General features: G+C 39.9%; 1 long non-coding RNA gene across 1 annotated transcript; it reads right to left on the bottom strand.

Annotated features, from left to right (window-relative positions):
• Positions 1–21,129: 21,129 nt before the first annotated feature.
• Positions 21,130–23,659, bottom strand: LOC138118594 (uncharacterized). Its single transcript, XR_011155224.1, has 3 exons — positions 23,578–23,659; positions 21,895–22,009; positions 21,130–21,185 (listed from the first exon to the last, which is right to left on the bottom strand). It is a non-coding gene; the product is annotated as an uncharacterized lncRNA (long non-coding RNA).
• Positions 23,660–25,446: the final 1,787 nt, after the last annotated feature.

Genomic DNA, 25,446 nt, shown 5'->3' on the forward strand with positions numbered 1-25,446 from the left:
GATTGTCCATATTACAGGCTCATCACTTCTCACTTCTAGCTGTCCCCTCAGTCAAATGTAGGGTGAAACTTTCTGTGATAATCTATCCCATATTTCTGTGGAGTCGTCTGTTTCAGTGACCAAGAAGTCCTCAGCTGATCAGGAAATTTTAAAAAAGCAAATTTCTGTATCTTTTAGGGGGAGGGGGATGTTGGGGGTTTTTTTGTATGTTTGTTTGTTTTCCTTATCCATTTAACACAAAGACTTTCCTTATAGCAAGAAGGATCAAAAGAATTTTCCAAAACTAAGCTGTTCAAAGGGACTATGGAAAGAGTAAACTTGGATTAGTTTGTTACTGGGATCAAATCTAAGTTTTTTCTTTTCTTTCTTTAATATTGGTGAGAAATTAGCAGCTGCATCTCAAGATCTGAAATTAAAGACAATCCAGGGAATTACAGACTGATCAGCCCCACCTGAATCCCCGAGAAGATGATGGAGTAAATAATCCCGAGAAAATTTCCAAGGACATTAAACCAAGACATTAATTGGGAGTAGTCAACATGGACTGGCAAAGGGGAAATGATACTTGACCAAACTGGTTGCTCCCTACAGCAGAATGACTTGCTCAGTGAATGAGGGGGGGTGGTGGGTTAAACCCTGCAGCCAACCAAGCACCACACAGCCCCTCTCTTGCATGCACACCCCTGCCCTGCAGTCAGAGGGCTGAGAGAACTGAAAGGACAAAGAGAAAACTCACCAGTGAAAGAAAAAGATAACAAAACAAAACCTCAGTAAGTGATGTAAAAGCTGTTGCTCACACCTAGCAGACCAGTGTCCAGCCAGTTGCTGAGCAATGGCAATTTAAAAAAACTCCCCTTCTGCCAGTACCTTCCCAGCATTATTGCTGAGCACAACATCTTATGGTATGAAATATCTCTTTGGTCAATTTGTGTAATCTCTCTCAATTTCCTGTGCACCCCCAGTCTACTTGCTGAGGGAGCAGGATGAGAAACAGAGAAGTCCTTGACACTGTGAAAAAAATGCACAGCAATAGCTAAAGCATCAGTTAAGCTTTAGTTAAAAAATATAGCACCATGAGGACTGTTGTGAAGAAAATTAACTCAGTTGCAAGCAAAACCAGTATGTGGGGAGCCCTGCCTGTTTTTCTCAATTGAGCAAGGCTTTTGACATTGTCTCACATAAAATTCCAATAAGTGGACAGTGAGGTTCACCGAAAACTGCCGGAACTTCTGGGCTCTGACCATTGTAATCAGTGGCATGAACTCCATCTAGAGGCCAGTCACTGCTGGTGTTTTGCAAGGACCAGTAGGGTGTTCAGCAATGTTGAACACCTTCATTAATGACCTAGATGTACTTTGGCAGGGTGCCAAAGTACACTTTCAGCAAGTTTCCAGGCAGCACAAAACTCAGAGTAGTGACTGACATACCAAACAGGCAGGTTGCCATGCAGAGGGACCTGGACAGAGTCAAGAAACGGACCAATAGGAATCTCATTAACTTCAACAGTGGGAAATGCATAGCCCTGCCAGTAGAAAATAACCCTGTGCACCAATACAGGCTGGAGACAAACCGTATGGGAAGCAGTTTTGCAGTGAAGGCCCACATCTCCAGGTGGACACCAAGATGCCCATGAGACACCAATGTGTCCCTGCAAAAAAGAGTTCCAACAGCCTTCTGGGCTGGATTGTGAAAAGCATTGCCAGCAGGATGACGGAGGTGATCCTTCCCCTCTACTCAGCTCTGGTGGGACACAGTTGGAATATGGGGTCTAATTCTGTCCTCACCAGCAGAAGCAAAACATGGACATACTATGGTACGTCCAGGAAAGGGCCATAAAGATGAAGCGCTTGAAATATTTTTTTTTTGTATCAGGAAAGGAGGAAAGAGTTTGGTCTATTAGGCCTGGAGAAGGCTCTGAGGACAGAGGGACTGATAGATAGTATTTGTTTAAATATCTGATGAGGAAGGGTGCTACAAAGATGTCTTGTATATTCAAGACCAAACTGCATATACTTTGACCCTGCTCTGAGCAGCGAGGTTATGTCAGATAATTTCCAGAGATTACTTCCAAACACATTGATTTCATTAAATAGGGTAGATGTAATTTTTCCATTGTTATGTAAAATTTTTTCCTTATGGTTATAACTATACAAAACTCTTCAAAAATGTTTTCTTTTCCTTATAACTCCGGAAATTAATTATATTTTCTTTTTATTTTTTTCCTTTTTCTTCCCACAAAATACAAAAAAAATGTTTCAATAAGTGTATTTTATAATCATCGGTCTGCATTAACCTGATGGAATATATGATATTCTACATGATAAATTTAAATGTAAGTGCAATACAGATCAGGAAAATATAGTCACCATTATTGTCCTTCTCACAAAAGAATCCCTAATCCTAAAACAATTAGCTACTGTATTTTTCATTAAAAAGACATAATGAAATCTTATGTACTCCATTTCCCTGTAACAACTGGCAGCATAAGATGTCTATCTTATGTTGCTATAGAACTAATTCTTTTGCTTGTTGTTTTGTTGTTGGGGTTTTTTTAATTAAAATATGTGTGCTAGTAGTTCAAAGACATTACAAGAATGCACAAACTAGTTTATCAATTTCAATGAATTTTATTTTATTGACCACAATTATCAAAGAGCTGATTTAAAAAAAAAGAAAATTTCAGTGATATTACAAAAAATATGTGATATCCAACAGCTACAGTATCAAGAATATTAAGGCAATGTGAGAAAGCCTGTAGACAGGTATTTTAACCTGCCTTTTGGTGCAGTGCAGTCCTATCCAACAGGCAAAATATTTGCTCTTCCAAGGTAATTGTATTAAAACTCTACAAATAATTTATCTCGGAAAGACATGGTTTCACATTCTGCATGAACCTGCAATTTTCATCAGAAGATGGAAAATCACTCCAAGCTTCCACTTAATTTGGTGATGGAATTTTAACAAGAGCTTCCCAGGATTCCCCTTGGGCGCATCATTGCTGCAGTTCTTTATATTTTGAAGGACATTGGGAAGATGCCTGCTGCTGAAGTATGGTGCAGTACACTACAAGAGGACATTTCATTTGTAACACAGCAAGATGGAATTTCCCAGAGGCCCTTCAGGGGATGTGTCATATAGAAGAAATACATGCCGACATGCAAGGACTGCAGCAAACTGTTCTCCATTTGTACCTATACGATTAAAACTGTCAATTTACTGTTTAATTTCTACATTTAATTTATTATGCCTAATAGCTAGATATTTAAAGCAAGAATAAATGAGTTTTGCAATATCTTCTGGGCTTGAAATATTACAGGTGCATTAAAGTCCTCTTGATATACATGTTGAAAATTATTGGCAAGATTTAAAAGGGAAAAAAAACCCCTATTCACTGGAGAACATTAATATTAATTTTAAATATTAATGTTGAAACAAGCATTTTCCAAATAGACCTACATCATGTGCTTCTTGTAAAGATTGGTGTTGTAATTGCCCTGTCTAGTGAACAGCATAAAGCTAAATATTCTGTAAAGAAACAGATAGCAAATTAATCTACTTCATCCTTCCCAGGCAAGTTCAAGTGAGCACCAACAGTTTGGAAAATTCTAGCCATGAAAAATTATAGTCATGCAAAGGCAACATGTGCTGTCTTTTGATTCTCTTCAAATCCTGTTGTGTTTGATTTGAAAAGGCCACATTTTCCTAAGGAATAGGTTAATTAAAGAAAAAAAATCAATTTCTGCTTGAACTTCCTTTAATTGAAGTTTTAATTTCAGCTTTCCTTACTGCAGTGTCAAACATAGGCAATCACAATTAAACAAACACACGCAAAAAAACTGCACTGACATGAAAAATCATCCATATGCTGGTGTAAAGACCTAGTATAATTCCCCCCCACACACACTCCTGTTCCTATGAAAATCATTTGCAATTTTTAAATTATGGCTTCTCAAAGGAGTTTTTAAACACCTAAATATGCACAAGGCTGGTCATTCATGTTAAAAACTGAAGTCAGCTTTAAAGCAGTGCAGATAAATTCTACTGGATGAACCAGGAGAAATCAAAACCTGTTGAAAGCAAGGAGATGGATAAGTGCACATATCCCTGAGCCCTATGCATGTGCACAGGGCAGAGCTGCCTGTCAGTCAGGAAGAAACATCATTTGTTAGCTGCACTAATAAGTTTCACATATACAAGCAGTTCAGACAGCTTAGAATGAAGTTGTGGGCAGGTGATCTTGATTCTACCTACATCTATTCATGTAGATGCATGCTCTGAGAGTAGTCAGACTTGTTTAGGACCAAGAAATTAAGACAAAGATGGGAGAGGATGTTCACGTCCTATTGGCCTATTTTCCTGTTTTCTCTTTAAAGTTGAAGAAAAACCCCAATAGAATCCTCTCAGTCTTATGGTGAGAAGAAGAAGAAAGAAAAGATAAAGTAATATAAGATACAATTTTTTAGGACACGATTTTTAGGGAATTAAAATGGAGGAATGCCTACTTCTCCTTTTTCATATTTCACTGAGTTTCTGGATTCCAGGCATTATTTGTCTTTGCAGGAAGTAAAAAAAAATGTTTTGAAAATCCTTGGAAAATTCAGAGAAGTAAAAGATTTTTTTGAAAATCAGACAATATCTCAACTGAGAGCAATGCAATTTCATCTGATCCTATAAGGAAAGACTAAAGCCCTACTTCTTTTTTAAGATACTTCATTTCAATCATGAAAAGGCTGTACTAAGAACCCAAAATTTCTGTAGCTATCAACTGCGAAAAGTCAACAATTCACTATGTTTACAGGCAGAACCTCTTTGAGAAAAACATACAGTCTAAGTCCTTATTTTATTGCCTTATTTTTCAAAGTCAGACTGTGATACTTACTTATGTTGAACTTAAACTGTTAAAAAGGGACTGGCTTCACAGAGTTGTTCAAGATTAATATTGGACTATCTGTCTCTAAGCAATTATATTGCTCTTATGGTGCTTGCATCGAATCAGAGAAGCTCATACCATTCTTAGTTTTTGATGGCTAAAAAAATTTTGTTTTGGTGGGTTTTTTAACAGCTTTGTGGCTAGAGACTCAATCCACAGTACATTTACTCTAAGGTGGGATCTGAAACTACTTATAGTGCATTGGCTGAAACAGAACCTTCAGTAAGGCAGCTCCTCATGCGATGCTTTAAAAAATGTTACTGTTTGTTATCTATAAGCAGAGTGTGAGTTTCTGTCATTTTTTGTTAAAGTGAAAATATATTCTTTTATCTGAAGTTCTTAGGGAGCCAGAAGAAAAATGTCAATGGATGAAAAACTGCATACTATTTGTCTGATTGTTCAACTGTCAAGAACAAACAGTTGAGACAACAAATTAGCCATTTGCAAATATTACCATAAACATCAACATGGTAACAGACTCAACAGTGTTGCACGAGCTAAAAGAGTATGACATCCCTGTGTCTTGTTTAAGATTCCAGCTTTCATCTCCATTTCAGCCATTTATTTCCATTCATACACACAAGAGATAGAATAACAGGAAAAAATATGAAAGACAAGATCAAATTCAGACACCTGGATTCTTGTGCCCTCAGGTATGTTCCCTCATCTATGTAAATGTGTTATTATTTAATGCAATCTATCCTACAGTCTAGATAGGCATTTTAAAAGCAGAGGATTCAAACAATTTTGCTCTGTGTCTTATAATCCTTCTTCCTGCTTGGAAATTGAAGAGAGTCTAAAAATATTTTCAAGGCCGTCACTTTTTCCCTCAAAAAAGGAGAAAAAAACCCAACAGAACAAAATAGGTAATTCAATAATGAAGTTGTTTACAGCTCATTCACACAGTTATGTCATAGAAGAATGCTGTTATCATTAATAATGCACTGGGTTTGTGTGCAAGGTTTCAGTAGTGGGGGACTACAGGGGTGGCTCCTGTAAGGAACTGCTAGAAAGGCTCCCGTGTGTCCCACAGAGCTAGTGCCAACCAGCATTAAGATGGACTCACTGCTAGCCAAGCACGAGTCCATCAGCAATGGTGGCAGTGCCCCTGGCATTACAGAATTAAAAATGGGAAAGAAGTCACTGTGCAGGGGCAATTTCAGTCAGAGGAAAGAGGAGGGAGAATATGAGAAAGAAACAACCCTGCAGTCATCAAAGTCAGTGCATAAAGAGAAGCAGGAGGTGATCCATGCCCTGTAGCTGAGATTCCCCTGCAGCCCATGGTGAAGACCATGGTGAGGTAAGCTGTCGCATGCAGCCCATGGAGGTCTGTGGGGAAGCAGATATCCACCTTCAGCCTGTGCAGGACCCCAGACCAGAGAAGGTGGATGCCCAAAGTGGGCTGTGACCCATGGGAAGACTATGCTGGAGCAGGCTCCTGGAAAAATCTGTGGCCTCCTGAGGAGAGGGGCCCATGCTGTAGAAAGTTTTCTGGCAGGACTTTTGAGACTGTGGGAACCAGGCTGAAGGAGTGTGTTCCTGAAGCACTGCATCCCATGCAAGGGACCCATGCTGGACTAATTAATGAAGAACTGTAGCCCGTGGGAAGAACTCATAGAGTTCATGGAGGACTATCACCTGTGGGAGGAATGCCACAGGTGATGCAGGGGGAGAGTGTGAGAAACCCTGAGAAAGAAGTAGCAGAGACAATGTGGGATGAACTGACTGTAACCCCCACTCCCCATCCCCCTGAGCCACTGAGGGCAGGAGGGAGAGAAAATCAGGAGTGAAGCTGAACCCAAGAAGAAGGGAGAGTTGGAGGAAAGGTGATTTTACAATTTGTTCTCTATTTTTCATTATCCTACTTTGATTAGACTGTAAATAAATTGAACAAATGTCTCTGAGTTAAGTCTTTAAGTTTGTTTGTGATGGTAATTGTGGAGTGATCTCTCTCTGCCCTTAGCAAAGAGGGTCAAATCCCCACAGACCTAAAGTGTTTTCAGTGGACATTCTGTGCAGTCCATATCACAATCTATTTAACTATTATCAAAGGTCTTGAGTTGGCTAAAAAATAACTTCCTTGTTTACAAGTTCTCTATTCTCTAAGGTGAACTGTTTCCACTTCTCTGTTCCCTTATCACCAGAATCCTCATTTGCTGCAGTGATTATATTGCTATTTTTAATCATACAGCTAGCACATATTTATTATGTTCTAGCTAAAGAGGTTCAGTTCCTATATAATATATATTAATATATAATATAATATAATATAATATAATATAATAATACATAATAATATGTAATAATATTTAGTATATAATATATAATATATAATATATAATATATAATTAATATAGAATATAGATTGAATTTCTCTTACACCAAATATTTGCAATTTCCTGGGACAGGCTGAGTCTAAAAGAAGGAGGTAAAGACCTAGTTTGGAAATCCTTTTGCACACTTACTGCTGCTCTCTTTTAGGCCATCAGACTACATTCAGAAGACTTCATAAACAAGCTGGGGAAACTATCTCACTATAGTTACTCTGACATTTAGAGATACAGCTAGCTCTACACATTTCTGAAAAGTTTTAAAGGCAATAGAGGACAAATGAAACTCCAGGGTTCATATTCTCAAACGTGGTTTTGAAATATTGTTCAATATTTAAAGTAAATTGAAGAAATGTATATTGAATAGTTGTCAGTTTGATCAGTTGATACCTACATCTAGGATCAAAGTACTCAAACCAATCAGGTTTCCTACCCCCTAGTGCCAAAGTCACTTCAGATATGCATTAGAAAATTCAGAAGAAATTAGACATGTAAAATGTGAAGATAGGAATATAGATATCGGTCTGCCATAGGTTAAATCCAGTCCATTGGGTTTCCATTATCTCACTCAGATGAATTCCCCTCCCCCAGCCCCCAGCCCCTAGCTGAATAGTCAGCTTTCAAAATTACTGCCATTAATGCAGAAAATATAGTGTGGATTTACTTGAAACCCCTCATATAGACAGTGTAATTAATGACTGGGCTTTATTAACACAAGCAATGCACAGACTGTGGACTTAAGCCCAACAGTGATGGCTGAACTTCAAAGATTTTGGTACTTGAATTACCATAAGGTTCTAAAACTTCAGTACTTATATAAACATTTTATGAGTTATCCAGATTTCCTGGTTACACAAGAAAATAGCCATAGTGTAAAGAAAGCAGACTCTATGATAGTTATGGCATTTTTTTTCTGCTCAGGTTGCTAACACCAGGAAAAACTTTGGGCACTATGACTTCTGTAGATAACCAGGGTTTGGAAATGCAGAAGCAGTTAAAACTGTGTGTCGGGCCTTTGTGACCTGAACAGATATTATTTATTCCTTCTATTACAGTGACTCAGGAGCAGAAATTGGAATCCTAGCTATAGTGCCTTAAGCAATATACAAGCACTTAGAGAGTTTCTTACTAAGTCAAAATGTTAATCTCTAACAATTCTTATGAGGCTATAGTGACCATTAATGGAAGTCTCGAATGAGATTATAGATTTCTTTGTGCTGGGTGCTGCAGCAAAGGCCTCAAATAAAACCCAGAAAAAGAAAGAGAGATATGCATGCCCATGTACTGAAAACACTTATTTGTAACAGTTCAAATTAGTTTTAATCACAATAGAGCAGAAACTCCTGGGTGCAATTTGCTTATGTTTAACGCTACAAAAAACAGAATTAATTTTTTTTCCATTGTTAAAATAGAAATAGATGCAATTGAACCTACAAAGAATAAGGTTATTTTTGAAATAGATCCAGTTTTAGACACATGAAAAGACATGAAGTCAGAGCGTTCAAATAAATTTTACCCCCACCCCCAAGATGCCATTGAACCTATAAGCAGTCTGCAGTTGGGAATGACATTAGTTGCTCTTTGGAATGGCTGCATCCGTTTTGGGGAAATACATTGATATGCTTTGCACTAGACCACATTTAGTCATCTAAGTGGATATAAAGGAAAGTGCTTACAGTAAAATCCCACATAGTTAATGGAAAGAGGAAGATTTTTGCAAGGGTCTCAGTTCAGTCATGTTAATAACTTTTTCCCTTTCAGCTGCAAGGCAAATAACAAAGCCAAGGAAACTAGGCTTATTTGGTCCATATACTGGACAATCATCAATTAAGCAAGACTCAGAATATTTTAGATACAATACTCATGCAGTACAATAATGAAACGGGTTTCAAATTTTAATGATCAGTCTATTAACAATACATAAATTTGCACATAAAGCATTTTTCTCAGAATCTCAGATTTGGATGCAGCCTTAATGAAAGAGCTTCATTCTGAGGTATCTTTTTCCAGATGACATCATTCACAAACATTGAAGGCAGTCATCCTATGGCCTCTAAATATTGACTTTTTTTCTTTAAGGCCATTGTTTTGGGAGGGGAGGAGTTGTGTGAGTGGAAGCCTTTAAAATGCTGAAGATGACTTAAACACAGCATTGATTTAGCAATATCAAGGGTTTATTTTTTTTGGACTGCCTTTTACAACACTTTTCCAAGTCTCAGTAGTCACATAGTATTTGAAAATCTAAAACTCTCCTTCTCCTTTGCTTGTATACAAATGGCTATTTTTATAAAACAAATTAAAAGGGAAACTAGAAAATTGTATTGCTGGCATGGAAAATGGAACAAGATCTCAGCCTACAGAACTCTGTAAGAGAAAACTGGAGCCCTGTTTGGTTCATGAGTGAAGGTAGGATCATATACTCTCTGTATGACATTACAGGTAGGCAAGCTTTTATCTATCTAATCAGAGAAAAACAGTATTCTGAAAACTTGTTAGGCTTGCATCTCATTTGTATTTCTCATCTAACCCTCTTTTAAATTCAGCCTTCTGAACTGAGAAGGTTTCATAATAGAATATAGGATCCTGCACATCTAAGGAATGGTTCCATGAGATGGTATTAGGTCATGTTGTGACTGTGATGTGGAAAGCAGGTATCTTTTCATTGCAGAAACAACTGATATAATCTCTGATTAAGTCAGAGTTGAAAATGGGGTTAAGGGAGAACAGTCTCTGCAGAGATAAACTCCAATTTGTGTATTGCCATAAAAGGTCAGTTTCTTGTTTTCATGTGCTTTAAACTATTTTCTGTCTCTTAAAGTAATCAAACATATTCAGTAAGACTTGCAAGATTATTTCCTTACTAGGTTAAGAGTTATTTTTTCCTTCCCTTCTAAATTACATTTTTATGGGTAAAAAAATCTTTAAAAGAAATAAATTATTTCTTTGCTGAGGACTACATTTTTTTGTTTTTAATGGAATAATGTGATTTAAAAAATTAATTCTATTTTTAACTAGACTTTATAAGAGCTGAGAAATCATCTTCTGTAATTTGGTGAAAACACTGGCAATGATATCTCACGCAGATAAAACCAGTAAGTCTGCAAAGAGTTTACAAGAGAAGAAAACATGAAAATATAAAGATTGTAGTGTAATCTTTGAGGAAGATAGTTCCCAGATATTAAATCTATTTTTTCAAAATAGGATCACAAGGAGACTAACTTTTCTAGAAATATGTATGTTGTCTAGAAATATGGTGGTTGAAAAAACCAACAGATAATTTTCATGTATCAGCCTCTTGTCTGATATCTAAAGAGATGCCAAGGAAAGCTGATGTCTCCTCTCTCACTGGAGACATTTCTGTGCTACTTTGTCTTCAAAATAAAATATGGGGAAATCATGTATATAGTGTGTTAGTCTACATGTCTCTAATTGAAGACTATTTCTTTGATTTTAATCATATTTGATCTAATGAATTGTTTTATATCTCCTCTTCTTCACAGGTGGATGAGATGTGCTAGTAAGGCAAGCAAAAGATTTTGGCTGGAAGAAAGACATGGGTGAATTTCACTATGAATTGTTTGATTCTAAAAGTCATCTCACAGTTATAATTTCCCCAACTTCAGTAGCAATTTAAAGAAGAAAAACAAGATAATAAAGGCTTGTTCAGACAGCCATGAAAACTTAGGTAAATATGAACAATATTTTGCAACATTTGTGTTTCGTAAATCACTGTTCAACCTGCTGATGTCAGCAAAATAATATTGTGGTCCACAGAAGAATTTAAAAAGGGGCAAATGAAAAACCTTCTTTGCTTTAGAAACCAGAAATGAAGTTCATTCTATTTTCATTTTAAACTAAGTGTATATTTTCTTCCTTTTGCAGACATCTACCACTTAAAATATAGGAAAATAACTTAAGAACTGGAATTATTGAATTTTTTCATGATAGATACAAATATTTTTTTATTAATATTAGTTATTTTACAGTTTTTCCAACAGTAAAGAGCAAAAAGGTCACCATTTAACTTTTTCACAATTTAAGGAAGTCGAAAGACTAATGGATAGTAGCTACACAGTTGAAAGATGTCTAATTTTTGTTCTTTAAAACAGGAAATTGTTCAGAGCTTCTTTATGAATAATATTCTTATTGAACTGGGTGCAGTGAAGCAAGAAGCCTGAATGCCTGCATATCAAAGACTGGTTTGGCTATTTGGGTTATTAATGTCACCCACAAACTGCATTCCTAACAAGCAGTCACATGAGTTAGGATGAATATTACTTGCAATAAATTACGAAAAGCTGTTACTGCCGAAATAAAATTCATGCACTGTATTTCCAACTCCTCTATCTGTTAACATGCTATTAATTTCATGCACAGGAGATTACATTTTAAAAAGGCTTCCAGGTTGATTTTAAGAAACAGGAATCATTCACTGTTCTTCATATTTAAGAAATATTCCAGAACTAAATACCAGCAACACAGACTTATTACCTATGAGAGGTTGCCTGAGCATCACTTAGATTGAGTCTAAGGTGTAGTTTCTATTGTTCTGTTTTCTATTGTTCTGTTGTTCATGATAACTTCTTCATGTCTCTGTGCTTACCAAATGAATTATATCATTCAGCTTTTCTTCTACTATACTGCATTTTATATGTGAATAATATGAGAACAAGGAAACCTTGGCTTAGACATTTCTGTTCTCAGTAAAATCAATGGATCTGAAAAATCTGTGTTTTCCTGTTTAATTTTTTTACTCCTTGAATGGCTTGTTTTGTCTGAATGCCTTCTCTAAAACAGGTAGCTCTTACCTTCCTTATCCTTTCTTAGTTCAGGCAACAGCGTCTTTCCTGTGCTCTGGTTAATGCATAGACACGCATATTACTTTGAACCTTCAACTGATTTAACAGATGATCAATTTGCCATATACTTGCCTGCATCGGGCTTTTTTTGAATTATTGTGATGTTTTACTTTATCCTTTGGAATACTAGATGATGACATGAAGTTAGCCCATGGATAAGCAAAGAAGAATTAGGGGAAAATAAATCAGGGAGAAGACAGTAAGAAGGAATATCATCAGTGCTGAGAAAGTAAGGTGAGAGGGGTTTGTCTCAAGCATCACACATATAGAAACAGACTATGACAAAACCAGATATCACTTCAGGTGTTCATTTCAGAAAGATACTAAGCCAGATTCTTCTCAGATTCTTCTCCTCAAAGAAGGAGAGACAATGGTCATAGCTGTGATCATTGAAACTGTGATACACATGTAAGCAAAACAAAAAGAATAAACAAACATTAAGAGAAGTTTGCCTAGAGATTTTTAAAACTGAAAAAGGCATGGCTTTAAGCAACCTTGTGTAACTCAAGCATATCCATGTTCCAAGCAGTATTTTGGTCTAGATGTTTTACAGAGTTCCAATATTAGGTTTTTTGTGAGACTTGGTAGATGATAAATAAATGTCCTCTCTGTGATGTTATTTTGTTTATTTTGTTAAATGTATGGCTGGTATTAAAACACAGAGAAGTTTACCATTGCTAGGAAGAGTATAATTTTTTAACTGTTTTTTTAAAAAATCTGAAATGCCTAATCTATAAATATTTTGTGTATTATATATTTAAGAGTTTCAGCTAGAACTATATTCAGAGAGGGCACATTTCGGCTACACGAATGATATACTCGTAGATGTAAAATGTGAAAATTCTACTAACAGGAAAATTTCCTTTAATATTGACTGTCAACATCAGTAAAATTATGCACAACTAATGTGGGACCTTTATCAGTATGCTTTGACACTTTGACAATTGAGTGTTTTGGTTTGCTTAAAATATAATTGCTGTGGGATTCCTTAAGTCTTTATCTTTAGATAACGATAAATCCTTTTTCCTAGGTTGCTCAGTAACTTTGTGTCCTCAGCTAGCTTTTGCATTTCTATGGAAGACGGTCAAATATTTTTAGCCACAGCATCTCTCACATTTTATTCCCTCTAATCTTTCCTTAATTGCTCCTTAATAAAAGTCCAGTAAGGGTTCAGAGTACAGCTAATAGACATTATGCATTTACCATAACTTCCCTGTATTTAATTGTGAAGTCCTGCAAAGAGAGATTATACCTCTTATATTTTTTTCTTAATTAGCATGCATAATTATATTTAGAAAAAAAAATACAGCTATTATGAGAAAAAAAGAAAGTTCCTTTCTGGTGACTGACTGATTTTCCTGCTATAGTTTCTTTTTCAGTAGATAAAGCAAAAACACAATGTCACATATTTATGCCACAATGTGCAACAAAGTACTCCAATACAGGAATGTGGTTTTGGTTATATTTTCCTAAAGTGGCTTTACTAGTTCACCCAATAATGAGGAGGAGGAGGACGAGGAGGACGAAGAGGACGAGGAGGACGAGGAGGATGAGGAACTAAGGAAACATACAAGGCAAGGCAAAAGCAAAAAGAAGAAATAACTCTATAAGTATGTTCCTTTGGTGCTTGTAAATGAGCAATATGTATTCATGTCAATTCAATTCATTCTGAAATTGATAATTGAGAAATATGTTATGGAAAATCTCAAAATTAAATAATGAAACTAAGCACAATAGGAATGCTACTAAAACAGACTGCAGAAATCAGTAGAAAACATCCTATTTTAGGAGATTCACTGGTGATTTTGAAGTGTTAATATTCTTGATGATGTAATATGCTCACCCAAATATTTTCAGGTAAACAAAAAGCCTGAGAGCATCATTAGTCATATGCTACAAACAACAACAACAAAAAAAATTACTTAAAGAAATATTGGTATCTCCTTTTCCTAATGTTTTCAAAACAGAAATTTATATTTTCAGCAGTAAAGCCCCCTGTATCAAAATTTACCTTACAGAGATGAAACTAGCAATAAAGTATTCCTCCTGGACATTGTTATATGATGTAAGAAAAAAGTCTGTGAAACTAAAAAATTATTAATCTATTACACACATGACACCAGACAGACCTAATGTGAGCAAATTTATAAACCACAATGGAGGTATCAACTGTGGTATAATACTGCAGAATACTAAATAGAAGCATTTTACTGATGCAGTATTCTGTGGCCTGCTATCTCAGCTACTGACTGATATTTTACTTTTGCATTGTGTAAATATCTAATATAAATTCCTTTTGTGTCAGGCTTTCATCAGCCTCTTATACTTTTGTACTTATAGATTAGATTATTGCAATGGAGGGTGAGTGTACCAGACAGATGCTAGGTTGGCAGGTCAGCAAGGAATATTAACACACAAATTGATTAAGCTGGAAAGAGAAAACATCACACTTTGACAAGCACACACACTGTTCCTGCTAGTTCATTAAGAACTCAGAGCATGCTACAAGTTCAATTTTTACCTTATGTCCCCACTAAGCTTTACAACGAGTCACAGTAGCCTACACAGGATCACTTTCCAGAAGTTAGGTAGAAAGTGTATGCTCTGAGTGGAGAGGAATGAAGAAATGTTTCTCTTAATGTCTGACAAAAATTGTGCAGAGCACTGCATAGATGAAAGACACATGATCTGTGACCACTGTGAAGTTCTTATGAATTTTAATAAGTGCCATGTGTTCTCTGAAGTATATGACACTTTAACTGCTAATTTGTCAGCTATTTTTCAGATGAGAAAGTTATAGCTGATACTTGCAGAAATTGTAGACTTTAAATTAAAGTTGTTCATAAAAAAAAGGAAAGCATTATGGAGAAAACACATTCACATCCAGAGCTACCTATCTTTTATGAGTTTCAACTTTTGGAGTTATAATTGGGCTGTCATTTTGGGGTGAATAACTTGTTTTGCAAGTTAAGTTACATCAACTGTCAAAGAGTGGATAGCGGCATAAAAGGCAGCCTGAACACTGGGAGGGCAGAGAGAAGGACAAAATAGGCACAAATTCATAGAGAATCAGTTCTTTAATCATCTAGAAATACTGCATAAATGTGTCTGGGTATATCTGTACAGAAAAGTCCTTAGGAAGTGTCTCAATAAACTCCTAATGTCAAAAGAGGCATTGACAGACAGAGTTTTACTTTAGCCCTTAGAAAGAAACTTAGTGTTTTGAAACAAACACTTCATATACTTCACAAGGAATATCTAAGGCAGAGAAAAAAACAAGTCTTACCTTTATGCATCTTATCTTTTTCTGTGATATTCAGAGAGTACTTAACAAACTTTCATATTCTATAGAACAATCTAGGGATTTAAAGTCATCTCAGGTTGAACCAATTCAAACTAAGTTGAGAATTGAGAATTGCATTGTAAAATTGTTGCTGTTGAAAGCAACATCAGGTCTTTGGTCCAGTGAATAAATCACTTGTGTATGTGATTACATTGGTTTTCTTCAGAAGGAATAAGCTGATTACTTGATATATTTGAAGCGGTGCAAACTGAAAATTTTATTTCCCAAGTCACTGTAGGCCTGTCAGCTAGGATTTCTGAAATATCCATCATTTTATTATTTGTACACCAAGGGATCCAAAAACTGAGATTCAAAAAGCAGACATAATTTTCAGTGAATTTAGGATTCTACCTTCATCTGGTTCCTGAAGTGAGGTAGCATTTGCTAAGAATGTAGAGATTTATGGACTAAACCTCAAATCCATGAGAAATATTTAGAACCTGCACATAAGAGTGAAATCCACATACTATACAGAATTATAGGATCATAGAATTTTTAGGTTGGAAAAGACCTCTAATCATAGGTTAGCAAGCTGAGTCTCGAAGTGATGTTCTTCTTACAGCTTCCTCTGGGACCTGATAGAACCTATCAGCTGGCCAGTTTGAATATGGACAATTCTTTAAGCCACTTAAAGTTGTGACCGCCTCTGTGATCCACACTTAAGAATAGACAAACTCCCCCCCAAGCTCTCTCTCGTTTCCGGCGCTGGCACAGGTGGCTGCAGGCCCCGTGCGGGGGCCAGCGGGCCCAGCCAGGCCCTGCTTGGGCCAGGCCGGGCCGGGCCACGGCCAGCCTGGAGCCATGGGCCTGTTCCAGCCATGGAACCCCCCCAGCCCTGCTGTGGGCAGCCGGAGCAGCTTGGCTCTCCCCCCCCTCCACTGCCATAAGATACATTCCAGCTGCAAGGCTGAGGTGAGATTAACCCTTTTATTGCTGTGAAGAGCTGAAAACCTGAAGGAAGAGAAAGAGGAGATGCTTAAAGCTGAAATTCTGTTGTGAAGCTATGATATATCAGAGTATCCCGTTGTAATTTCATGAAGATATGGGGGGGGTGGAGTGTTCAACTCGTGAGCAAAAGCAGCTGTGCTGAGATAGGCAGATGCTGACGCAGCTGTAATTTCATGAGAAGTTTGGACAGGAAGAGATGGAAGCGATGAGGACTTTGGCTCCAAATGGGAAAGGAGAAAACCTCAGTTCCTAGAGATGCTCCCAGAAATAGTCCTAAAGATGAAGATGAGAAAGACCCTTTGCTCCCAGGGAAGGAGAAGGGCCTCTGTTCTTAGAGATGAAATGCTCCCAGAGATGGGTGAAGAGAACTTTTGTTTCTGAACAGCTCAACCTTAAAATTGTACCCCAAAAACCTTCAAGAGTGGACCCTCGAAAGCAGTTGTGGGAAAAGCTGCAAGTTGGGGGAAGGGACTCACATCGCGAGCAGAGAGACTCCTCTTCCTAAATGGACTGAACAATATTTGGAAGTGGGTGGCTGTCTCGTTGTGATAATGTTTTCATAGCACAAGCAAGAAGAGACTTCTCTTTCTAAATGGACTGAACAAGGTTATTATGGAAGTGGTAAACAGACTGAACATCTTAAGGGTTGTCTTTTTACATTGTCAGTGGGAGAAGGGAGGAAGGTGGGAGGAGGAGGAGAGTTCTGAAGGTGGTATAATTTTTTTTCCTCTTTTAGGTCTGTTAATAAACTTCTTCATATTCTTTCAAGTTTGGTGCCTGCTTTGCATTTCTCCTAATTCTTATCTCACAGAAGGTAAACAGTAATGAGTATTTTGGGCCAAACCACTACAATCATCAAGTCCAACCATTGACCCAGAGCTATCTTGTTGACCACTAAACCGTATCTACACAATTTTTTTTAACACTTCCAGGGATAGTGATTCCACCACTCCTGAAATGCCTGACTGTGCCCCTATTCCAATTTTTGACTACCCTTTCCATGAAGAAATTTTTTCCTACTATGCAATCTAAACCTTCCCTAGTAAAACTTAAGGCCATTTCCTCTCATCCTGTCACTGGTTACTTGGGAGAAGAGACCAACATCCATGTGGCTACAACCTCCTTTCAGGTAGTTGTAGAGACTGAGAAGATCCTCTCTGAGACTCCTTTTCTCCAGGCTAAACACCTCCAGCTCCCTCAACAGCTCATCACAGGACTTGTGCCCCAGACCCTTCATCTCAATATCCTTCTTGTAGTGAGGGGCCCAGAACTGAACACAGGATTCAGGGTGTGGTCTCACCAATGCTGACTACAGGGGGGTGATCCCTCCTTGGCCCTGCTGGTCACACTCTTCCTGATACAGGCCAGGATGCCACTGGCCTTTGTGGCCATCTGGACATTTGGCTGGCTCATGTCCAGTGACTGTCAATCAGCACCCCCAGATCCTTTTCTGGCCATATAGCCTGATTTTCATCCAGTGAAGAGTACGAACCATACAAGCCATGAGCAGAAGGTTCCTCCAGGAGAAACCTGTGGAAAAGGGAGTCAAAAACTTTACTGAAGTCCAGGCAGACAACATCCACAGCCTTTCCCTCAGCCACTAAGTAGGTAAACCTTTCATATAAGAAGATTAGTTTGGTCAAGCAGGATGAGCCTTTCATAAACTCATGCTGGCTGAGTCTGATCCCCTGGTTGCAATGGATGTGCAATCTGATGTCACTCAAGATGACCTGCTCCATAATCTTCCCTGACACTGAGGTCAGGCCAAGAGTTCAGATCAATTCTATTCCCCACCCTTGTAGATGGGTACAACATTTGATACCTTCCAGAAACCTGGATATCTCCAGGTAACCAGGAGAGCTCTTAAATGACGGCGAGTGGCTCAGTCATCAATTTTGATGCTTCCCCGGTACTCTTGGGTGGGTTCAGAGAACCACAAAGCCCAGAGAACAGGGGAAAAAGAAAATGCAAAAGGCATGCAAAGGGGAGAACGAAACAGCCAAAACTTGCCCCCTTCTCTTCTTTGTTCATGACACTCGCCTCCACCCAGTGCCACGTTACCGGCTCCATATAGGATTAGGGTTAGGGTTACGCCTAGGGTTAGCCTTCAGAAAACCACAAAGCCCAGAGCTCCAGGGACACTGACAATGCAAAAGGTTTCCCAAGGGTACACTGGGACTGCCTTAACCTTCCAGCCTTCATGTTATCCTGAGTGGAAGTAGCCTCAGCCCAATGCTACTCCTTAGGCTGCACCTAGGGTTAGGGTTGGGGTTATGGTTATGCCTAGGGTTAGGGTTCAGAAAACCACAAAGCCCAGAGCTCCAGGGACACTGACAATATGAAAGGTTTTTCCATGGGGAGCACGGCACTACTACAAAATTTCTCCTTTCCCTTCTTAGTTCATGACACTCGCCTCCGCCCAGTGCCATGTTACCGGCTCCATATAGGATTAGGGTTAGGGTTACACCTAGGGTTAGGGTTCAGAAAACCACAAAGCCCAGAGCTCCAGGGACACTGACAATGTGAAAAACATGCCAAGGGGAGCGTGACACTGCCCCAACCTTTTGGCCTTCATGTTTTCATGACTGGAGCTAGCATCCACCCAATCCTGTTTCTTAGGCTGCGCCTAGGCTTAGGGTTTGGGTTAGGGTTATGCGTAGGGTTAGGGTTCAGAAAACCTCAAAGCCCAGAGCTCCAGGGACACTGACAATGCGAAAGGCATGACGAGGGTAGCCTGTCACTGGCCTAACTTTGCAGCCATGGTGTTTTCCTGATTGGAACTCGCCTCAGCCTCATGCTGTCTCATAGGCTGTGCCTAGGGTCAGGGTTACGCCTAGGGTTCGGGTTCAGGAACCCACACAGCCCAGAGCTCCCGGTACACTGTCAATGTGATCGGCATTCCAAGGGGAGCACAACACTGCCACAAAGTTTCTCTTTTCCCTTCTTCCATCTTGGACTCGCATCCGCATAATGCCGGGGTACCGGTCTACCTATGTTTAGGGTTTGGGTTATGGTTACGCCTAGGATTATGGTTCAGAAATCCACAAAGCCCAGAGCTGCAGGGACACTGACAGTGTAAATGCATGCCAAGGGGAGCGTGACACTGCCTCAACCTTGCAACCTTTATGTCTTCCTCACAGGAACTCGCCTCAGCCCAATGCTGTTTCTTAGGCTGTGCCTAGGTTTAGGGTTAGACTTAGGGTTAGAGTGAGGCCTGGGGTTAGGGTTCGGAAAACCACAAAGCCCAGAGCTGCAGAGTCACTGACAATGCGGAAAGCATGCCAAGGGGAGTGCAGCACTGCCCCAATCATGCGGGCTTCATGTTATCCTGACTGGAACTCGCGTATGCTGAATGGTCTTTCTTAGGCTGCGCTTATGTTTAGTTTTAGGGTTATGCCTAGAGTTAGGGTTCAGAATACCACAAAGCCTAGAGCTGAATGGACACTGACAGTGCGAAGGGCATGCCAAGGGGATAGTGACACTGCTAAACTTTGCTCGCTCCTCTTCTTTCTTCCTAGCACTCAATCCAACTGGCATTTCTGGCTCGGCCTAGGGTTAGGTTTAAGGTTACGCCTAGGGTTAGGTTTCAGAAAACCACAAAGCCCAGAGCTCCAGGGAATCTGACAATGTGAAAGGTATTCCAAGGGGAGCATGGCACTGCCCCAACGTGCGGCCTTCTTGTTATCCTGATTGGAGCTAGCCCCAGCCCTATGCTGTTTCCCATGCTGTGCCTGGCTTTAGGGTAAAGGTTAGGGTTATTCCTAGGTTTAAGGTTCAGAAAACCACAAAGCCCAGAGCTCCAGGGACACTGACAATGTGTAAAACAATCCAATGGGAGCGTGGCACATCCCCAACTTTTTGGCCTTCATAATTTCCTGACAGGTCCAAACCTCAGCCCAATGCTGTTTCCTAGGGTGCGCCTTGGGTAAGGGTTGCGGTTAGGTTTAGGTTTATGCCTGCGGTTAGGGTTCAGAAAACCACAAAGCCCAGAGCTCCAGGGACACTGACAATGTGAAAGGCATTCCAAGGGGGCCCGAACCTTCCCCAATTGTGCGGCCTTCGTATTATCCTGGCTGGAGATAGCATCTGGCCAATGCTATTTCTTTGGCAGAGCCTAGGGTTAGTGTTAAACTTAGGGTTAGGGTTACACCTGGGGTTAGGGTTCAGAAAACCACAAAGCCCAGAGCTCCAGGGACACTGATGATGCAAAAGACATGCCAAGGGGAGCACAGTACTGCTCCAAACTTCCAGCCTTCATTTCTTCCACATTGGAACTCGCCTCTGCCAGGACTTGCTCTTTTTTCAAGTTCAAAAAGAACTTGCTCTTTTTTAGGCTGTGACTAGGGTTAGGGTTATGCCTAGGTTTTGATTTTAGAAAACCACAAAGCCCAGAGCTTCAGGGTCACTGACAATGCGAAATGCATGCCAAGGCGAATGCAACACTGCCAAAGCTAGCTCTCTCCTCTTCTTTCTTCCTGGCTCTCAACCCAACTTAATGCTGGATTTCCGGTTCTGCCTAGGTTTAGGTTTAGGGTTACGCCTGGGGTTAGGGTTCAGAAAACCACAAAGTCCAGTGCTCCAGGGACACTGACAGTGTAAAAGGCATGCCACGGAGAGCGTGAAACTTGCTCCCTGCTCTTCTTTCATCTTGGCACTTGTCTCAGCCTCAAAACAGTGGAAGAAATTATTTTGGACTAAATCCATCATTCACCTTTCTGCCCTCACAGTGCCACTGGCTGATTTTACAATTCATCATTAGTATAGAGTTTTTTCATCTGAAAAAAGAAAACCCCATGTAAGTACAGGATTTTTCCACATTCACACTTCAGTTTTTTCCATGCAGAGCCTAATGCATGAGCATTTTATCAAATGCAGGAAGTAGAAACTAAGGATATTTCTAAGAAGAAATTTAATTCTTAGAAGTAAAGCCATAGTGCAATATAAGGATTTGGGCACCATAGATGCTATGGAAGTAGTGTCAGCACACGACTGTTTCCCTTTATTGCACTTACTGCCTGCACAGAAAAATCTGTGAGGTCCAGCAAGAAAAAAGTGCTGCTTCTCTTGGTACAGCTCAACAGGACTTAGTGCAGTTAAATATTCAGTCTGGGGCTTTATATAGGGATTATTACATCAGACAGGCAAGAAGCAGCAACTTGTTGTGGAAAATTAACAGTATTGATGAGAATATTTCCTAGATCAGGACATTTTTATACTTCTTAGAGAAGAAGTAAAAAAGACTGTATCTGCTTGAATCATTCTTATTTTACTTGACAATTATCTAGCCTGGCAAAGAGGCTTTGGAATTTTGCCCCTCCCTCCACTTCCCAGGGCTAACTTTAAATGATACACCCAGCACTCTGCAGCAGTGTTAGATTTTTTACGTTAATGTTTCTGTTACTTCTGGCACTGTTACACCACTGTGTTGGTATATAACCTGCTGGCATGGTATCACCATCCATCTACCTCAGACCAGGATCTTACCCCCATATCTCTTCTGTGCCTGTATTTTCCAGCAGCTCCAAAGCTTGGCAAGCCCTGATGCCACCCCAACATGGATATCACTGTGACAGAGCAACAAGCACCAGGTACTGCAGCACTAGAAATAAGTCATGGGGAGAGGTGATGATGAAGATGACAATTCTCAAGTGTAAAATGGCAAATTATTCAGAGTATTTCTAGCTAAATATTGTTACTAAAAAAGTATAAATTTAAGCTAAATATACCTTTGTATTTGACCTGCTTCTCCATTACAGAAATTAAATTTGGACAAGCTGCCACAATCTTTCTGCAGTTCCAGCCTCTTTTTCACATGCCTGATAGAAGCAGGAGGTTGCTATTGGCACTGACAGCATCATCATGCCAGAATTCAACACAAGCAATGTTAAAAGCCTTCTGTCTTTGGTCTCAGAGCAGTGCTCAGTGTCAACTTCTCTTTGCCACCACGGGATCAGGTAGGAGCTTTGCCCTGTGGGCCCTACCACATAAGCTTAGTTAGCAGCCAAAGGTCTCTCCCTCCCCAGGAATAAGACTTGTTCTGGTTTGGCTGCTGGAGGTACGTGAACATCTGCCTGCTCCTTGAAAGTTATTCCTGTAGTTTAAGCGTGAAACTGCTACTGTGGGGGTAAGCAACGGCCATGTCAGGTGCAGGGAGTTCCTTCTGACAGTCACCAGTTCCCTTAGTCAGCAACTAAATAAAATAAGATAGAAGACAATTCCTATTTGAAATGGATGTAATGTGCATTACAAAGACTCGTTTCCATGGCATTAAGGCTGACACCTTAATGATATGATTCCTTCATCTCACTTCTGTCCATTCACTTTGTCTGACCCGATGTTAAATTAGAAGCTCCGTAGCTGTTAAAGGAGGCAATACTCTGGAGAGCTGTGCCATGCACAGGTGCACCAAATAAAGGCAGCACAGTAGGTAAGATACAGGTATGCTCACTGTCACTCCTCCAGGCATTGTCACAAAAGGAGTGGTCTCTGGCAGAGACAGAGAGATGTCCCCACACTACTCAGGACTAACTGCTCACTGCCATTGCTTCCATTAAGCATTCAGGCCCACTCATTTCAAACTTTGTTTTGAAAGATGGACTTTTTTTTCAGTAAGGACACCTTTATCACATCTATCTTGCCTCATCCCCGGATAGAACCACAGCAAAAATGTTTATGCTCAAAGGTTACATTCCTTTATGTGTATGTTAATAAAGAAATAAGGGTGGCCCAAACAGCCAAGGAATGCTAACACTGTTAACAGGATGAGAAGGTTAGGGTGTTTTTCCACTTTCAGGGTAGCTTCTACTTAGGTACTTAACCATGGAGTTAATAGACTACCCAACTGTACACAGCTTGTACGTACTTTTTTCCCAAAGGTTTCACTCAACTGAAAGTCTACTCAAGCTGCCTGTCACCATTTTTTTTTCCCCATGAGAACTTATCCCCTTCTCTTAATAAGTACTTTTCAAATAAAGTTTGATTTCAAATTCTTTACTTTGCATATTCATCAAGTCTGTGTTTCTTTCCCTTTTTACTACAGCACAGTGACTGATCAAAACCTCATTCTCCTAGCTTGCTTTTGTGACCAGCATAGAAGCATATCCTGTTACCACAAAGTGCCACATTAAATGCACAGAGGGACTTTGTGCCCAGGAGCTATACACCAACCTCTAATCAGAACTTTGTTTTGGAAGAAATTACCCAACGTTCTAATAAACTGCTGTCCTGCTGGTACCCAAGCACATGCCGTAGAGTGATCCCTGCATTAAAGAGAAAAGGAAAAAAGAGAAATCCATCAGTCTGCGAAACATTAATTGAACAAACAAATATCTTTTGTCTCCTCAGTTATTGACCTATTTAGGACAGCAGTATGTATTTCGTTTTCCATACAACTCTTCAACAGAAATGACCTGATATCCTGGTGGGGGCTGATCTGTACAAAAAAAAGTTTAAGCTCAAACCAGAAGCTCTTCTAGTTTGTAGAAGCTTCTAAACTTAATCATAACCTGTTCATAATAAGCTAGAATTGCCTTACCCCTAAAAGATGAGAAAACAGAAAACAAAGCAAATGAAACATGTAGCCTACTCACTTCCTCACTGTGGCATTTAACTGCAGCCATGGGTTATAAAGATTAAATTCCTGAGGTGGACTGAAACAAGCATTAAGTACTAAACCCCCTAGCAACAGGAGTCAAATGGGTCAGAAGGATTGTTCAAATATTGAAGTTCAACAAAATTCTACCACCTTAAAAAAAAGTGTGTCAGAATATGTTTATGACATGGAGACAAAAGGTGACATACTTTGTCATGGAATTGTTTAGATTGAAAGATCAAGTCCAACCATTAACCTAGCATGGCCATGTTCACCACTAACCCACGTCCCTAAGCACCAAGTCCTCATTGTTTCTGAACACTTCCAGGGACAGTGACTCAACTATTTTTCTGGGCAGCGTGTTCCAGTGAAGAATTTTTCCCTAATATCCAAACTAAACCTCCCCTGGCACAACCTGAGGCCATTTCCTCTTGTCATGTCACTTGTTACCTGGGAGAAGAGACTGACACACACCTGGCTACACCTTCTTTTCAGGCATTTGTAGACAGCCATAAGAGCTCAGGGCTCCCCCCTAAGCCTCCTTTTCTCCAGGCTAATACCCCCAGCTCCCTCAGCTGCTCCTCACAGGACTTATGCTCCAGACTGTTCCCCTGTTCCGCTGACCTTCTCTGGACACACTCCAGCCCGCCAATGTCCTTCTTGTAGTGAGGGGCCCAAAACTGAACACATGACTGGAGGAGTGGCCTCACCAGTGCCAGGTATAGGAGGATGATCGCTGCCCTGGTCTTGCTGGCAACACTATTGCTGACTCAAGTGCACCTGTCCAAGCCATGAGTAGCCAGTTTATCCAGGTGAACTCTGTGGGAGAACATGTCAAAGGCTTTACAACAGTCCAAGTGGAAAACATACACAACCTTTCCCTCATCCACTGAGCTTGTCACCTTGTCACAGAAGGAGTTCAGTTTGGTCAAGTAGGACCTGCCCTTCACACACACACCCCCCCAACCCCCCCGCTGGCTAGGCTTCATCTCTTGGTTCTCCTGCACATGCCACAGGATGGCACTTAAGATGATCTGCTCCATGATCTTGCCCAACACTAAGGTCAGGCTGACAGGCCTGTAGTTCCTCGGGTCTTCCTTCTGACTCTTCCTGCAGACAGGTGTCACATTTGCTGACCTCCAGTCAACCAGGACCTCTCTGGTTAGCCAGGACCGCTGGTAAATGATTGAAAGTAGCTCAGCCAGTTATTCCACCAGCTTCTTCAGCATCCTTGGGTGGATCCCATCCAGCCCCACAGACTTGGGGATAAGTGGCATGGCAGGTCACTGGCCATTTCCCTGTACATGCTGCATGACAGCTACTCCTGCAAGGGCCCTGTGGTGGCAGTATGTAACTGGCAGCCTCCTGCCACCTGGAACATTCAACACTGAGCCCAGAACAAATGATCCTGAACTGAATTAAAATGAGTTGTCCCATTCACAGCA

This window comes from Aphelocoma coerulescens, chromosome 1 (assembly GCF_041296385.1).
Source record: "Aphelocoma coerulescens isolate FSJ_1873_10779 chromosome 1, UR_Acoe_1.0, whole genome shotgun sequence".
NCBI lineage: Eukaryota > Metazoa > Chordata > Aves > Passeriformes > Corvidae > Aphelocoma > Aphelocoma coerulescens.